Source organism: Sapajus apella, unplaced genomic scaffold (assembly GCF_009761245.1).
Source record: "Sapajus apella isolate SASKATOON/1434 unplaced genomic scaffold, GSC_monkey_1.0 scaffold56, whole genome shotgun sequence".
Classification (NCBI taxonomy): Eukaryota; Metazoa; Chordata; class Mammalia; order Primates; family Cebidae; genus Sapajus; species Sapajus apella.
In genome coordinates this window covers 10,635,634-10,655,120 of record NW_022436996.1, presented here as the reverse complement: position 1 = coordinate 10,655,120, position 19,487 = coordinate 10,635,634, and the positions used below count along the sequence as shown (strand labels likewise).

The following is a 19,487-nucleotide window of genomic DNA, read 5'->3' as shown; positions in this document are numbered from 1 at the left end:
ATCACATGTGTAATATTTGACACTTTACTAACTTTACTAAATGCAATAAGCCTCAGAATCTTTATCTGTAAAATGAGTCAATAAGGATACTCACTTCATAGCATTATCATATGAATACAATAAGATAACCTGCATGTGGTTCTTAGCATATTGTCTAACACATGGTAAACCTTCAATAAAAGTTATTGGATGAGGGCCAGGCATGGTGGCTTACGCCTGTAATCCTAGCACTTTAGGAGGCTGAGGTGGGTAGATCACAAGGTCAAGAGTTTGAGACCAGCTTGGCCAACATGGTGAAACCCTGTCTCTACTAAAAATACAAAAATTAGCTGGCCTTGGTGGCACGTGCCTATAATCCCAGCTACTTTGGAGGCTGAGGCAGGAGAATTGCCTGAATCTGCAAGGCTGAGGTTGCAGTGAGCCGAGATGCTACCACTGCACTCCAGCTTGGGCAACAGAGCAAGACTCTGTCTTGGGGAAAAAAAATAAAAAAGTAATTGGATGAAAATTTTTAGAGGCTTTGGGAGTTAAATAACTTGCCCATATTTCTCAGGCAAGATTCAAACTGAACTATTTGCAGCCCATGGATTTTACTTTGGGCTATAATTCAGAGCCATATATGGAGTTTTGTTTTGTTTCTGTTTTGTTTTCCACACAAACTTCTTGGCTCTATCCCTGCAGACTCTGATTCATTATGTCTAAATGGAAATCGTATTGTGCAAATAGAACTGAAAACCATGAAGGATACTATAGGCAAGCAGATACCAGCGGGGAACTCTTAGCAGTATCAGGAAGCCAGGCATGGTATGGAATAGAAGGGAAAATGATGAAGGCATCAATGTAGTATGGAAGACATACAAAGAAGACAATAAAACGGAAGCTGACCAGCCTGGGCAATATAGTGAGACCACATTTCTAGTTAGAAAAATTCCCAGCTACTTAGGAGGCTCAGGTGGAAAGATCCCCTTGAGCCCCGGAGATTCGAGGCTATGGTGAGTCATGATCAGTCTAAGAGAGTGAGACCCTGTCTCAAAAAATTTTTTTCAAAATAGAAATAATAAAATGGGAGCTAGCATCTCCTAAATTGCTAAATTTCCTCTAGAAAGTTGGAAGATGCTAGCTCCCATTTTATTTTATTTTTCTATTTTGAGAAAGAACTCTAGGCATGCCTCAGAGAAGGAACACACTTACCAGAGAGATTAATCTAAGAGTTCACTGACAGTTGGACTTATTAACACTCTCAAATTCTTTTTTATATATCTTCAGTTTTATCTTGTTAGCACCAAAGTATTAACCTATGATAACCTGACTTAATTTAAAAGAATCTTGATTTTGGTTTCTCCTAATATATGAAAATATATAATACAATAAAGTCTATTCTTAACCTCAAGGAAAATCAGGGCATCCTGGCTTGGATTGGACAATTAAGAATTTATTTTAGTTATTGTTCTACATTCATCTCCAAAAAATTATAAAAAGAAATAAAACTATAATGTACACAATTCTCATGAAGGACACACACAACACACAGGATTAGTTTACTTTCAGGGGAGCTTCTCCTGTACATTGAACCCTTCGCTCAGAAACATAGGTCTTATCTTCATCTGTATCTCCCTTAAAGAGCACAGCTGCAATTTAACTCAGCACTTTAGATGCAGTCTGAGCTGTAAGGAGCAGAGCACAACTTTTTGCAATTAGAATATTTTTCTTCTATTCATGCAAGAGAGTGATGAACCTGAGTGTTGTCAGGGACCCTCGAAGAATCTTGCCTTACAGGCCAGCAGGCACCTTTTAGTTCTTTGTCACTGACCAACGCTTTCTTTTCCTGGAAAGCATGTGGATTTAACATCATTAAGAGAATATGATGCACAAGGCTTGGCTTGGGCTATTCCATTTCCAAAAGATAAATGTTAAAGAAGAGAGAGTAACAGCATGAGGTATTCTATAAAGTCTTGATATATAACTCTATGTCATGAAAAATTATATATGCTCCCCCAAACCTGAAGTATAAAAGGAGACAAGCACTCAAACAGGCAAAGAAGAGAAATGAGCCCTATAAACCAATACCCTAAGGCACAAGGGAGGTTGGCTTATTCCAAAGAACTGAAATCCCAGTGGCTGGAACATAGTGAGCCTAAGAGAGGGACTCAAAATAAAGCAGGGGAAAGGTGGGTAGGGGCAGGCCAGAGCAGACCAGCTATAATGAGTGTAGGGCAGAAGAAAAGGTGCTTTTATTTTTTTATTTTTCAATTATTTTTCAATTACAGTGGGTGGGAGTCCATGGAAAGATTTTAATCGGTAGAATAAGATCTTGATTACATTCAATCATCTACCACTTGGACTGCTATGAGAGACAGAATGAAAACATTGTGACCAGTTCTGACGCTACTGCAAATGTCCAATGAAGAGATGATGCTCCCTTGAACTAGGGTAGTGATAGTTTAAAGTGATGAGAAACTGATACATTTTTAGATTTCTTTTGAAGGTTGAATTGACAGGATTGGTAAAAGTTTGGATGAGAATGTTTAGAGACAGTAATCAATACTAACTTCTCAACATATGGACTGAATAACTGGATAAATTATAGTGCCATTTAGAAGAAGTGGAAAATAAGGGTAATACAGTTTTAAAGGAAGCTGAAGAACTTAGTTTTGACTGATTAAATGTGAAGTGCCATATGCCATCCAAACTGAGATGCAAATTTTGCAGTTGGAGAAGCCCCAAAAGCCTGTTTGGGTTAGAGATATAAATGTGCCAGTTATTAACATGTTAATATATGAGAATTGATAATAGCATTTGGGGGTTGATATAACAAAGAAACAGCATCTCAGAAATGAGCTCTTAGAAACTCAATAAGCAGGGCACAGTGGCGCACGCTTGCAATCCCAGCCCTTTGGGAGGCCGACGAGGGTGGATCACTTGAGCCCAGGAGTTCAAGACCAGCCTGAGCAACATGGCAAGACCCTATCTCTACGAAAAAAAAAAAAAAAAACCCTAGCTGGGTGTGGTTGTACACACCTGTGGTCCCAGCTACTTGGGAGGCTGAGGTGGGAGGATCATTTCAGCCTGGGGGATCAAGGCTACAGTGAACCATGATCACACCACTGCATTCCAGCCCAAGTGCTAGAAAGCCTGTCAAGAAAAAGGAGGAGGAGGAAGGGAAGGGAAGGGCTCATGGCTGGGGAAGCCTCAGGAAATTTACAATCCTGGCAGAAGGGGAAGCAGGCACCTTCTCCACAAGGCAGCAGGAGAGAAAGCATGTGAAGGCAGAACTGTCAAACACTTATAAAACCATTAGATCTCATGAGAACTCACTCACTATCATGAGAACTGCATGGAGAAAACTGCTCCCATAACCCAGCCATCTCTCACCAGGTCCTTCCCTCAACACATGTGGATTGTGGGGATTACAATTCAAGATGAGATTTGAACAGGGACACAGAGCTAAACCATATTACTCAATCATTCAGTTGGGTTCTAGTGTTAAAATATTTAATAAGTGTTTGGAAAAATATACATAATTGAGGGTAGATAGAGAAAAAGTGTCTGAGGGCATTTGGGAGCAGATAGATCATCTGTGTGGAGGTTGAAATGACTGCTTGGATCCTAGAGAATGACAGGACTTGGAGAATAAAGAGCAACTTGGCATCCATCCACACACGCACAATGGATGTGGTGGTGCCACAGAAGTATGGCAATAAATAGCAACTAGAATGCAGGGAACATGGTATGGCCAGGAATGATGAACCTTCTAAGGATGCTGCACAGGCAGTGTCAGGGAACCATGGATTGAGCTACATCCTAGGGAATTAGGAGTGTTCTAAATGACAGAGCATTTTAAGCACTGCATAGGACACCAGCAAAATCTTCCATAAAACGGCTGACTCATAAGCTGAGTCTTGAAGAACAAGTAGGTGTTATGATTCTGGGAAATCAGGGGAAGGAAAAATAGGTCAACTTATAAAATGCTTTGTGTAGGATGAAAAGCAGTTGAAACTTTGTCCTGAGGTTTCAGGACAAAGCAAGCAATGGATGGTTTCAAGCAAAAGAGCAACTTCATCAGGCAGTGTATATTAAAAGCATCACTTTGGCAGCTGTGAAAAAGGTTCTTCAAAGGCCACTGGGACTTAAGAGAGGGAAACAAGTTCGAAAGCGCCTGTAGTAATTCAGGAGTTGAAAATGGGAACATAAAGTAGTAGCAATAAAGTAAAAGAGGAAGAGATTGATTTGATGGGTATTTAAGAAGGTGAATTGGCCAGACTGTACCTGATGAGGTAGAAAAAGTTGAAAATGATAACCCCATGACAAGGAGCACAGAAAAGCAGAGGAAAACTAGGAAAAAGGGTAAGATTCTGTGTTGCTTTAGGTCCCTGTAACTCAACCAGGTAAAGTTATCCTACAGGCAGATGCTACACAAAGTCACTGTAGGACCTTGAACACATTTATTATAAAAAGTCTTTGGCTGGGCACAGTGACTCATGCATTTTGTGAGGCTGAGGTGGGCAGATCACCTGAGGTCAGGAGTTCACGACTAGCCTGACCAACATGGCAAAACCCCATCTCTACTAAAAATACAAAAACTAGGTGGGTGTGGTGGCACACACCTGTCATCCCAAATACTCAGGAGGCTGAGACAGGAAAATCGCTTGAACCCGGAGGACAGAGGTTGCAGTGAGCCGAGATGGCCCCACTGCACTCCAGCCTGGGTAACAGAGCAAGACTCTGTCTCAAAAAATAGATAATAAAAATAAATAATCTTTGTCTCAGTTTTCTTGTAAATAAAGTGCAGGAAATGGAATAAGTTGATTTCTATACTGCCTTTCATTCAAAAAATTTCTATTGTTACCATGAGACATGAAAAAAATTACTGCTTGCAGTCAAATAATTTAGATAGAAACCTCTTATCTCAAACAAGTTTGAATTTACTATTTCTTGGCCAAGTTTGACATAAATTGACTTTGTTCATTTTTTATCATAAGGCAGTTGTTCTACTATGCAATTCTTCTGGCTATCTGCAGTTCAGAGGTACATCTCTTAGAAATTTGGAAATTAGGGGGTGTCCTAAATTACAGAGTATTTCAAGTGCTGCACAGCTGATGACATTGAGAAGAGATTTTTCACTGAATCCTTTTTAAAAAAAATGTATCATCCTGTAAAAGCCAAAGCCTGGTTTCTTGTTTTAGATGTTAGGGCACATTATAAAATGTGGTCATTGTTATCCTTGCCTGCCTTCTCTGTTTTTATGCTCCCTCTGAAAATTTGGTTTTAAAACTTTGTGAAAACGATCTTATATTTTCAGTATTAACCTTTTAATTGTACATTTTTTTCCTAACATTTAAGCTTTTCATTTCTATTTTCTTCAGGTGTTACCAGCATCCTCTCCCTAGAAACCCTGAAGCTTTGTATTTAAAGTTTCATTTAAGTCTTTCTGCTAGATGGTTAATAGTAACAATAGTAAATAAAGCAAGATCCAGCCATTATCCTTGGAAACTTCCTGTCTATCCTTAAACCTAAGACAATATTTTTTTTTCATATTCTATCCTCTAATTCATTTTCTCTATAACTCTCCCTGCATTCATTTTTTTCTTAATTTAAGTAAGCATCTGTGCTCTAGTGCATGAAGTTTAAAGTCCAAATAAAGAACTCCTCTTGCGTTCTTCCTAGCACTGGTTTTGTAGTTTTATCAAAAAGCCATTAAGCTTGTTTACATAATTTGTGCTTTATAAAGCCCCAGGATTTAGCTGATCAAATTCTATTATCCTCTATAATGGTAAAAGCTGTTCATGACTTTTTAATCTAATATTTATAGAGAGCTTGTAACTGAAGTTTCTAAGCACTTGTACTCAGTGTTTGTATTGTATTTAGTGTTATGCGTCTCACAGGCTTTAGAAGTACAGCGTGAGCAAGAGGAAATGGGTCACTGAGGTGGCAGACTTGAACTGTGGTGCAAAATATCATAAACCCACCCACCTCCACTTCCCCATGTCCACAAAGCAAAACAATTTCTATCCTACTGTATAGTTATGCACCCATACATGTTCAGTCAACAATAGGCTACATATATAATGGTAGTCCTTTAATATTATAATGCTGTATGTTTACTGTACCTTTTCTATGTTTAGATAGGTTTATAGACTCAGATACCATTCTGTTACAATTGCCTACAGTATCCAGTACGGTAACACACTGTACAGGTTTGTAGCCTGGGAGCAATAGGCTTCACCACACAGCCTAGGTGTGTAGCAGGTTATAACACTGAGATTTGTGTAAGTAAACTCTATGATGTTCCCACAGTGACAAAATCACCTAATGACACATTTCTCAGAACCTATGCCTGTTGTTAAGTGACACATGACTGTGCTCTTTTCCTTAGCAGTTTACAGCAACACAAATTTAGTATCTACAGTTTCTGTGTGTCAAGGCACAGGTTACCTGGTTCAACTGCTCAGAGTCTTACCAGGCTGAGACCAAGGTGTGAGCCAGGGCTTGGGTTTTACCAGAGACTTGGGATCTTCTTAGAATCTTACACAGGTGTTGATAGATTCAGTTCCTTGTGGTTTCAAGACCAACATCTCATATTCTTACTGGCTGTTGGCCTCAGATTGCTGTCAGCTCCCAGAGGGTGCTCCCTGGTCCCTGCCTTGTGGCTTTGCCTCTCTGACTCACTTTCCAGCAGTCACCTGACTAGGTCATCACCCAGGATAATTACACCCATTTGATTAACTCAAAATCACCCAATTACAGCCCTTCATTACACCTGCAAAATTTCTTCACCTGTTTCTTATAAAGAAGTCCAACCCCATTAGTGACACCCCGTCGTATTTTCTGGCCCTGCCCCAGTCTAGGAGAGGGTATTATACCTGGTGTACTCACCAGGTTGCTGGAATCTTGAAGACCATTTTAGAGTTCTGTCTAGCATGCTTACCTATATGCCTCTGTACATTATTCACAATTCCAACAACCTTTGTTTCTACCTTTTGAATAGCAACAGTCTTATAGCTGTAACATATTATTTGATTAAAACTTGACAATAGAGATAAGCAAAAATAAAAATTACTTGTCAACCAGAAATGACAATTACTAACACATTAGGCATTGTGCGATAAAGATTTTATATTTTATATGGATACCTGCATATATAATTGAGAGCAAACTAAATGCCAGGCACATTTTTAAAATATCACATACATTAACTCATCCAGTAACTCATGACAACATCACAAGATGGGTATTGCTATTGTTCTCCCATTTTTTGATGATAAAACTAGAGCTCTGAGAAATTAAGTCCTAGGCCACACATGTAGTAAATAATGAAGCCTGAGTTTTTAGCTAGACTTGTATGTTCAAAGCTAGTTTGTAGCAACCATGTGTGTATGTGTATGTGCACACAAGCTCATACATATATAGGCACTGCATTCTCATTTATATTCTGTAGTATGACTTGCAATATGATTGCTGAAATGATCTTTTTTTATTCAAATCTCTTCATTATCATTAAAACTTCCTTAAACAGCTCTGATTTATTATCTGTGGTTTGGACATCATTTTTGTTATAAACAATTTACTTCTTTATTATCTAACTAATGCCTTTTCATAAGAGGACATATTTTAAATGAAATCAATATATAAACCATTATGTTATCATTTTTAGTTCTTAATTCAGCTATAAGTATTTTCTCTAATGTAATTTCCTGAGAGCTTTACATAATTTGTATTCTTTTTTATACCTAGGTTTATCATCCCTTAGGGTCTGAGCCCAACTTTTAGAATAACTTAAACTCTATTCCCAACATCTAGTTAATTTTTCAATGTAAAGTCTTAAACTGAATCTAACAAAATCTTGTTTGAGTATGCAACAAGATTGAATGCAACCGTACTTGATATCATCTGTAACACTTAATGTGATTGTAGTGTCTCATCCTTCCGCTTTTAGGAATGAAATCATGTAGAGATGAGGACACACAGAGCCTATTCTATATTAGGGCTTATTAACATTCATAAATTGGACCCTACTAACCTTCTAACCCCTTCATTTGCCTGTATATCCTAGCTATTTCTCTGATGTGTACACTGGTATCCTCCATTATTTTTCCTCCACTCGTTTTTACTTTTTTCTCATCAAAGCCCTTTTCCCTCCTCTTTCTGTCTCCTAACCTAGTTTACCTCCTCTATGGTTAACCCACTCAGAGAATAGCTGTCCTTTCTGTCTTCTTTCAGTCACATCTTCTCCCCTTTGTCGACCTCTCACAGGCTGTCTTTGTTATAAACGTTTGTAATCACTCAGCAACTCCTGCTTCACACGCTTGGCTATTTCAGTTCTTCACCATCGGTATAAATCTTTGAATTCAATTCTGCTTATACAGCTTCAGTTGAAAATCTCGGAACCAACTCACTGATCAAACACAGCCTGTAAAGAACTCTTCTCCGTGCTGATTACCCACTCCCGAAGACGACTTCTTCTGGATTCAGCCTCGTTCCATAGACAGCTTCTGCCTGCCAGGCTTTATTGGTAATCTCGTCTTCATTGTGTGTCAGGCATAGGGATAGGTTAATGCTACAGAAGCTCTCAAAAAATCAAAAAAAGGGAAGGGAAAGAGAGAAAAACCATGAAATCCAGTGAGGCCTACACCACAGGAGAGGACCCAGAACGGGGGTACAAGACCCCAGGTGAAATCGAGGTGAAATGGCTTTAGATGCATAACAGGTCACTCAGCCCTTCTGAAGCCTCCAAAATTGTACTTTATATGCAAATGCTCTTCCTTCAAATATTTTCATGTAACTTGACAAAACAGTATCTTATAGACACTGCTTGCTTTTGTGCTTTAAAAGCACTGCTTTTGTTATACAATTTCTCTGCTCAAAATCCACATTGTGTATGACTACGGGCTCTTGTTTGATTTCCTTTGGTGCTTGGAATCTGAAACTCTTGCCTAGTCCACAATAATCAACTCTTCAAACAGGATGGGAGACACACACACACACACACACACACACACACACACATTGGGAAATTCAATTAAGTTCAACTAATTGCTTTGCAATCAAAAATCAAAAACCACAGGAATAATCTTGTACTTTTTTACTACAAATTCCTCTCTTCTGGCTAAACTTAAAGCCAGTAATAACTGTGTTTCTGTTTCTCCAAACTAGGTTTTTCAATTTTATGGGTCACCTTTTATTTATTCTGAGTACATCAAGTTTCATATCAGAATATTCCTGGAAATATTAGAAAGAGAATCTCATGTGGCAGCTAATCTCTCTTTTTCTATTATGGCTTTGTCTAATCACCACAACCAATAAAGTTAATTTGTAAACTGCACCAATATCATATGTTCCCCAAACTGGAAAATATTTAAAGTCATATTTCCTGGAACTGACTTAAACTAGAGGCCTTAAAAGTTATCAGTGCCCCACATAAATGATGGCTACATCAAAGTAATTGTCTCATTAATGAAGAATGAAAATACAACTTTGGAAAAAAAAAATACTTGTGGATGAAGTTGTCAAAAACTCTGTTTGCTGCATTTATGTACAGGCAGCTTCATTGGGATTGACCACTCTTCACACAATTATTAATCCCATATTCTGTTGTTACTCAGATTTTGAATAAAATCAGCATTAAAAGGTGAGAGTATGTAAGAACTTGCTATATCATTAACTTTATCATTACTATTATTACTCATGTTTTGCTTTTATGTGCATCCATGTTATTCAATCTTCACCATACTCCTATTTGCGCTTCTGTTTCTAAGCTCATGTGGCATAGCTATAGGTTTTAGGGCTAAGACAAGGCTGCATAAAATTAATAGGTGAAATGAACACTTTCGCTGCTCCAGGAAGCAGGACATGGAGGACAGAGCAGGAAGTTTATTAGTACATTGTAGAATCTGACATCTTTTGCTCTCAGGTTTTAAAAGACTATAAAATAATATTGAGCATCTTGCTGACATTTCACTTTTCTCTAACCTGAGGTATTTGTCCTTTATACATGGGGTGTACCATCATCATGGACTTCATCTTCACCATGTTTGTGTTTACCAAGAATGTCTTCATCTCCCCTATATTGGAATTCATGATCTTTATATAATGTCTTCTTCATTTTAATTTTACTCTCTATTTTGAATGTAGCACATCCCTGGTGGCTTCTTAATCCTTCAGTACAACCTGTTTCTTCTCTGAAAGTTAGAAGAATCTTCTTTTTGTCACAAATGTTCTGAAATTTCAAAACAACATGATTTGGAATAGGTCAGTTTTCATGTATTCGCTGGGTGTTCACTTTAACATTGGTAACTCATGTTCTTAAATTTCTTTTTATTTATCTGTTTTTGATTCTGTCTCTTATGATTTACCTCTTTCTAGAATTCTTTTCATTGTGGTTTTAAATCAAAGTGTTTCTTCTTGAAATTTTCCTTTTTAATAGTGTTCTATTATTGCTTTATGAATTCAGTACCTTTTTTTTTTGTATCCCAATGAGAATAAACATCTTTTCCCCCTTCTTTCTTAGTTTTCTCCGAGTTTCTTGATTCTGTTCATTTTTTTTTTCTGACCTTCACAGCTTTCCTCATGTTCGTGATTATTATTAGCTGTGTGTTTATTATTAGGGGTAGGAGGGTCTTGCTGACTTGGAGGTTTGCTCTGGGTTAGAGTAACAATTATGTCCTGACATGCCTCATACCCATGCCCCATTTTCCTCCCATTTCTCTGACGTCCTTGTGAATGGCTCTTCCTTTTATTCTCAGTAGTGTCCTTGTGTGGATGATAAATTATGTGATCACCTCACTGCACAGGAAGCTGAGTGTTCCAGTTTTGGGACTGTCTCACCTGTTGTCAGCATTTTTTTTTCTTTTTCTTTTTATTAGTCAGATAATCTAAGGGTAAGTTTTAAAATTTCTTTCCTGGAGGTTTCTGATCTGGTTGCCAACAATCTTGGAACCATTAAGGAAAAGAGGTTCAAGAGCATGAACAGTCAGTATTTGGTATAAGCATAGATAATCTCCATTTTCTGTGTAGTTTCCACATCCTCTGCTATTCTTGGGTCTTCTCAGTGCAGGGATTCTTTTAGAAAATAAACCTCCAGTTATCTACGAGAGTGAGAGAGAAGTAGCCAGTCAGCCACAAGGCCTAGGAGACCCAGGGATCTACTATCTGTCAAACAGCCTTAACCCAGTTCTCCTTGCTTTATTAATTACTGAATCTTTTATGGATTCATGGTCGTAAATTAGGTTGGCTCTCATCTTTCCAGACTGTTGAGTTAAAATTCAGTATTCTTAGATCTACTAAGTCAATTAGCACATATTCATTTGCTTTCCATCCTCCAAAATTTTGTTGCTACTATTGATTCATAATCTCCTGGTCTCTGTGGGAAATATGTGTGTGTGTGTGTGTGTGTGTGTGTGTGTGTGTGTGTGTGTGTGTGTGTGTGTCTTCCCTAGCTTTAGGGGTGTGTGTGTGTATGTGAATTCCCTACCTTTAAGGGATTTAGAAGTCATAAAAGTTAAATGCCAGTGTGCCAGTGTTTACTCACCATCCTAACCAAATACACCTTATTTATTGTTAATTCCATAATTTAATGTCATAAAACCAAATAGTTAAAATACATGTTTCAAAACACATATTTTAAAATGTATTAAAAGTCTCCAAATTTTAGTGTAAATTAATAAATTTTCCTTGTTGGTTAAAGAATATCATAATTCTTAAACTGTTTATTATTGACTCTGCTATGTAAGAGGTAATATGATAAATGCTTTCATCTATTGTGTTTCATTTATTCTTCACAATAACTGAGAAGTTTTGAGATATGGAAACTGAAACACTAACAGATATTAATACCTATAGCACAATTTACAAAAGGCTGTTTACACAAAGAATATAGATTTGGGTGACATCCTGTATCATTTAGTGGCATTAATGTGTCATTTTTTAATAGGTTGAAACATTCGAAGAAATGCTCAGTTCTTATAATATAAATTACTGTTATTATTATTTGAAAATATTTTTCTCCTATCTATGATTTCTGGTTAACTGGATTCTAGATTCATCAATAGATAGATACCATGTCTATCTTGTTCACTACTGAAAGCAGAGTGACTGGTATATGTCGGCACTTCTACTGCTGTGAATAGACCTTTCCACTGTAACTTTTTCAGTAAAGCTAAGTAGCCACCACCAATCTCAGTGCTAAATTATGAAACAGGTTTGAGATCGACAAGAGTGTGCCTCATTTATAATTAGAAGACATGCATTTATTAGCAATACACGCAAAAATTGTCCATGCAGTCCGTCCTATAAACTTGAAAATGTCCAAGCGTTCTATCCTTGTAGGTGCTCCAACTTGTCCTCGTATGGCTGTAAATATGAAAATGTTCTAGAAGCAGGATTGAGTTTGCCATATATTGGGATCAAGTAACTAGAATCCTCTAATTTAATGATAAAAAAGATCTATTTAAGAATCAAGCCTCACTCAGCATTATTAAAAGTAAAAGGTAAAGAGTTCACTAGGTTCTTACTTTTTTTTATGCAAGAGTGAAGAGATACTAAAATGTTTTAGCTAAGCAACTTATGTGAACATCAGTAATTTCTTTCATCAATAAAAACTCAACCTCTATAATACAACTAATGATTAAAGTTATGCTAACAAAAGAGCCAGTTTTGAGCAGTGATAAATATAACTTAAAAGCATGTGGTAATATCTGCCTCTAAAAACTGTGATTTTAATGCTAGCCAACCCCTTATGAAGTATGGGTTTTATTCTAGCTTAGGGTGACTGATCAGCCTTACACCAACCCTTGACTGTAGACCCATACTGTCTAATATGCATGTAATTATATCTAACTATCCTAGGGATGAATTTTCAAAGTAAATTACAAACCACATAGCCTATGAGTTGACTCTCCAGGTTGTCTTACCTGCTATTTGTAAAAGAAACTATGTCAATACAAAGCAGTAAATTTGGAAAACATATACAGAAGATGATTACTTTCACGTTGCTAGCATGCTGATTAGTTGTAAAGTGCTATAAAGGGTTACTTTTTACTAATAGTATTACTGATGATCCTAGGTTCATTCATCATACTTCTGCATGACTACTGCTAGTTATTAACTACAATCCCACGCCAGCTTGAGCAATATAGTTTCCTTTACATTTTGCTTTGCATATTGCTTCTTTAACATGTCCTGATTTCCAGTCTTCCCTCTATGTTCTTCTCCACTAGATAGGAGAAGAGACGTTTGACATGATGCTAAGTATATTAATATAGTAGTTTCCTCTCCCAGTGGTATTTGCATTTCAAAAAGAATAACAAGATGAAACAAACGATGGAAGCAATATTTTCAGACAGGATACCTTTCATTGCTCTCTAAATCACTCCTATCCAGACCCCCCATTCTACCTGTGTATACAAAGACTCATAGCCCATGTAATGTTCAAAGGCTCTCCAATGTAGAGTTTCTTTCATTGGGGTGGGTGGCAGGGAACTGGAAAGCCACTGTTTCTATTAACTGCTCTGTCTTTTGCTTTAATATCTGCTTCATAACATGTCTTTTTTTTTCTCACTTGCAACCCCATTTTATACACAGAGGCTCACAGGAAAATGAGATCAGATTAAAAAATTAGTTAAATATCATTTGTAGACAAATATAAGGCAACACACCATGCAAGAAATGTTTACCCCTTCTGGACAGAGAATTCTCTCTTGGTATCATCAAATGTTAATGGTACTAACAATGCTGGTGTCATTGTTCCCACCATCTCAACTCCCCCCAAGTTTATCTTTCCTTTGAGAGTTCCAAATTCTATTTATTAAAATATCCAGTATTTCCATACACAATAGTCATTTTCAATATTTTGAAATCCTAAATTTTGAAATTTCTATTGATATGTAATAGCAAAGTCTTCCAACTTCATATACATTTGAGTACTTCCTTCACTGTGGCCACTTTAGAGTCTGTCTGTATATAACTATGGGTAGGCAAGGACCAAACTTGCTCAGAAGCTTTCATAGATGCTTCAGCTTTATCATTACATTGCCTATCTGCATGGTAATTTTTAAAATCAGTTATTATAAGCTTGTTTGATATTTTTGGTTGATAATGGAAAGTAAAGGGGAATAAAAATTTAGATAATGAAGAGATGATTAGAAAGAAGTTGGGTTTGTAGGAGATTTGTTGATGAAACCAATGATATTTTCTTTTTCCTGTTTCAAGCCTTGGGCAGAAACCTCATGAAAACATTTAGAATTTTGAGAGACTATCATTGCCTCACTGAGCATCTGACTCATCTGGTTGCTGCAATGTCATTAAAATAAATTTTGGGTGCTGGTTCAGTTTGTCTTTGGTTCTACAGACATGACCTTATTCACACTGATTGCTCTTCCATTAATGGTAGTGTCATAAAGAAAACAAGAACACAGTGTTCAAAAGCAGGCCTACATGCAAAGGATTTCTTTAACAATATTATTATATCATGATATTTTCAGAGATGTGAAATATATTTATTAAATATATTCCTAGATTATAAGACTCTTGCTTTAAACAGTATATTAAATATATACTATTTTTCCATAGTGGAAAAATATTTAGTGTATAGTACAAATCATCCCTAAAATAAAAAATTATGGGATTGATATAAGCATGTCAATCTCAACTTTTCATTTAGAAAATTACAAAGGAAACTATTTATTTAAACACTTTAAAACTGTATATCACAAAATTAAACTATTATTATCAACAGAGATATAACTTTTCTGCCTTCCACCTTCACTAAGCTTAGAAAACTCTCAAAATTTACAAACTTTAAATCGACTTTGTTTGTTTAGTTTCTCACCAATATTATTTTAAAATATTGTACATCTTTAATAAATATGGAGAAAAAGATCAGTTCAGAAATATTATTGCAAATAGATCTCTTTTAACATAATCTTTAAGGCATCGCTTAGACTTCCCAGTCACTTTTGTAAATCCTTAATTGACATGGTTCCAAATCTCTTCCTAATTCTGGTCATTATGTTCTTTTTCAATGTAATGAACTATGTGGTTTGCTTAACAGCAAGCTTCCTGGCAAGTGCGATATAGTGGGGTTTTGTCAGAAAGCAGAGAGAGGGTGTGAGTCATTTCCTAGACATAAAATATCTATGTTTACCATTCTTTGTTATTTCCCAGGTACACTTTTTGGAACTTTAATGTATTTACCTAAGCTTGTATAATTGTTCATGTGTTTACTTAACCAATATTTATGAATGCATCTTATGTTTCAAGCACTAGGTAGGTATACAGTAATAGACATAAAATCTGATTGTGTGGAACTCATAGTGTTATAAGTATGTATAAAATTATTTCAAATAATCTGTTATAATATTATGCCAGAAGTCCAGTTGTTGCTATCGGAAACATTGAATTATTGAAAAATGAGAAAAGTTTATATTACTAATGTGCCATTTATAGCAAACTTCTGATAGAAAATTAATTACTTTAAGAAAGCAATTCTGAAACTTTAGTGATTTGTGTATTGTCTTCAGAAGTTTCACCAAGCACCAGACCACCTATTTAATGATTTAATAAATGTATTTTTAATTGATTCCCTTTTTAAAAACTTATTCTCTTTCTAAACAATAATTTCCATAAAATGTTACATTTAATACACTTGACCTTCCTTCCTACCGTGCTTTAGACCATCATGTTGTTTAGATATATCATAATGCAATATAATATGAAATGATATTTCACAAAGTATCAATGGTACTCACACTTGGGAAATTCTGGTTTCACTAAACCCTTGTACCTAATGTAATATTTTTTCCCCAAAACTATTAACTTGTATGACCTTAGACCAAGAATCGTGACTAGTACAATTCACGAATTTTCAAAATTGAATACCTTATCTAAATGCAAAGAAGGCTTCAGCATGATAACTTTATTTTAAAACACAGATGTTGTCATTTGATAGTAAATTATTCAACTGGATTCTAATCAGTTATTTGCCGACAGTTTATGAATGTTGACCCAGGTATTCTTCATTCCCACATCTGTCCTTTAGTGTCTTTTTTCTGTCCTTCCAACATAACTCCAACTTAATATTTAATGAACAATTACTATATTTTATATTCTTTCCCTCAAAGAAGACAAGCTGTCCCAAGACATTCTAAAATGACCACTCCTCCCACCCCTGTGAGTTCTCTGCCTGACCCTGCTATCCCTGGCCTCTCCTCCTGTCTTTCACCTTACCAAGCTCACAGTCCTAAGTTTCAGGTAATGGCTATTATACTCTCACTGAATTTTGAGCTGAAGAGAATATTAATTACCTAGTCACATCTAGTTTCACAGATGAAAAAATTGAGATTTTGTTTTGACAGTCCAAACTTAAATGCTGAAATCTATTCAAATTGGGTTCAGCATATTCACAGAATTAACCCCAATCATAATAGTTTGAACACTTCCTAAAAACACCTTGTGTTGCTGTATCTATTTCAATCAGTTTGCAAAATGATGGAGATCCTGTTTTTCACATTATTTGTTAAGCTAATAGCTTAATCATTCATCACTGAGAGTTTGAGCATACAAACAACATCAACTACAATAAAGTTCTAAAATTTCTGCAACGCTGTGTTCTAGACATGGCTCTTCTTGTAAACAATTCCACAAGAGGTAGGTGGTACTATCACTATTCCCTTTTATATGTGAGGCCCTGAAATCATAGGTAGGTAACTGGCCTAAAATAATAAATTATTAAATAAGAGAGTGGAAACTAGCTTTGTGTGGCGTTGGCAACCACCGTCTTTATCACTTCATTATAATCTCCACTTTATTGCTGGTTGTCATGCTAGAGGTATAAGATACTGTGTAAATTCATAAGATACAAATCATACCTTTAATAGATCTTTGGTCTAGTTTAAAAGACAGAAGTAAAAATATTTATTCACCAGATTTATATATGAATAATTTTGGCTATTGTCAGAATTCACATCTACCTACATAGGAGAGAGAATCATAATTATTGATATACATGGAACCATGCTGTATAGGCAGTTCCAGCCAAAATGCTTCGCGTTGCTTTGGACAATGTCAAGATCACTGGAATAAGTACATAGCATGGCAAAATGAGTTTTGTGTTATTTTTCCTCCTGGAATTAAAGCCAGTATAAGACCCCTGGTCAACTAAGAGAAAAGCTAATGAAGGCAGGTTCCAGTAGCTCAAAGTATATAGGATTTCTTGTAGCAAAAGCATTATGACGTATCTCAGGTGAATTTCCCTTCTCCCATCCAAATCTGGTGATTAATCATTACTTCCAGCTTAATAGCAACTCAGCAGTAACAACATGTGCTCAGTTTAGTTATCTGAAATAAAATTTAAAAATGTTTCTGGTGATAGGAATGTTATAAAATATACATTATATACAATGCAGAGAACTTATACATAATAGGAGTTTGCTAAATAAATATTTCTAATTGACTAAAGAAAATATAGTGAGGACATACTATTTATACATATAATTTGAGCTATGGAATATAATACAAGATTATGTAATTTTTTTCTCTTTGTGCTGTAAAATATAAACAGATTTTGGAAGAAAAAGATATAAAGAATTGTATCACTTTTTAAAAACTTAGTTTATTGAAATTCTTTAAGAGACATTGTACTTAAAAGAATTTTTGTAATAGGCTCAAGTTTCAAAGAAGTTAATGTCTGTAATTGACAGCGAACTCTAATGAGAGTTGTGGTGCTGTAATTAGCTCTGTAGCTTCAATTCTTTATCCTGAGCAGGTTTACACTGGCACTTGTAGATTGCATGTTCTTATTGCAGGTGACATCGAGAGACTACATTAGGTTGGTTATCGATCATACTGCATAGGTTCACTTACTAAAATGTAATCTCTGTTTCAACAAATCTAAATCTGACAAAATATGCCATTTTTTATGCCCTATGGACTCAGAAAGAAGTTATAAGGGAGATGAGAGACAGGTTGCAGTCCCAAACTCTGGGCATTTCAAATCTAACTCAGAGTGTACTTTATTAAATCAAATGATACATATGAACATGTTTCCTATATGAGACTATGTAGAGAGGAAACTATAGTACTTTAAAAAGTACAAAACAAGTGTCATTGAATATTTCCTATCCACAAAAGATTGTGGGGAGTATTAGAATGAATAAATCAATTCCCTCCAGGGATTTAGTAGTAAATAAATTCTTTATGGCAATAGTGATATAGCTATGTTAATTATCATAACAGAAGTAAAATAGTATATATTTTTTTCTTATTTCTAGCTTATCTTATTGTGTCAGCTTCTTTTCATATTTCTCCTTATATAAATCTGGTCCCATTCATTCTAAACTAATCATATCCTACCTTGACTTTACCAAACATACAAAAGTATAGCCAAAGCTACTAACATTAATCTGGACCTCTTTACACAAAACAATGTTCACATTCACTTAACTGCTGACTCTAATGCCCAGAGCCTATTAATCATTATTGTGATATCCTTTTTGTTACTTCAAACATTTGGCATGCAGGCAGAAAGATGTATATGTGTGTTCCTGGGAAATCTATCAGGCAGATTTCCAGGAAGTCTCATAAGGTGGTATTCATTACATTCATAATGTTATTATTGTCCAGACACCCTGTTGAAAAACAAGAGGTGGTGAAACCCGAAACGAGTGACCCATTAACTAAAACTCAGTATATTGATGTATAAAACTAAAAAGCCAATTAATTTATGAGAAATAATTATCTAGAAACCCTGGTGCTCAAAATTATAACTAGTGCATCCTCTCCCTGTGGCACTTCTACATAATCAGCTCCATTTGGGGGCTTAGAATCAGTACAAAAGGAATTACATAAATCACATGAATGGATGACATATGGCTAAGCCTGTTTGCTGCATTATTTTGCTACTTTAGTCTGCTGGATAAAATTCCCTTTCCATTGGATAGTGCTCTGACAATCACCAACCACTTCTGCTCCTATAACTCTATTATTTTTCCAGACTTCTAAAATGGAACAAATGCCATTCTGCTCATTTCATATATATATGTACATATATATACACACATATATATATATACACACACACACATATATATATGATGTCAAACATATGAAAAGCTATTCTTTCAGACATTCAAATCAATCCATCTCATATAGGTTAGTTTACATTTTTGTCTTCCAACCCAGTTATCAAGTTTAAAGTTTAACTCTTTAAAAATAATTTTATTCCTCACATATTCATATTGTGGGGACACCAAAGCACTCACAGCATATTCTCTAAGGGGAGATGCCTTGTAAATCAACATTATGAAATATGAACATGATATTTACTGTCAGTGTCTCAGGTTAAAAAAAATTGATTTTACACTTAATTGATTCTCAGATGAACATGATTCTTCACAATTCAACATCCCTGAATTCGGCATGTGTCTTACTATCTGTAGATTATGTGTCTCACAATCTCTACTGGTCACACCAAGACTGTGGTATGGGTGTCCTTGCCT

The 19,487-nt window shown here is 35.8% G+C and overlaps 1 protein-coding gene across 1 annotated transcript in view; it reads left to right on the top strand.

Moving 5' to 3' along the window:
• CNTNAP2 (contactin associated protein 2) overlaps nucleotides 1-19,487 on the top strand; it is a 2,272,324-nt gene that overhangs the window by 1,428,448 nt on the left and 824,389 nt on the right. The gene's annotated exons all lie outside the window — the stretch shown is intronic.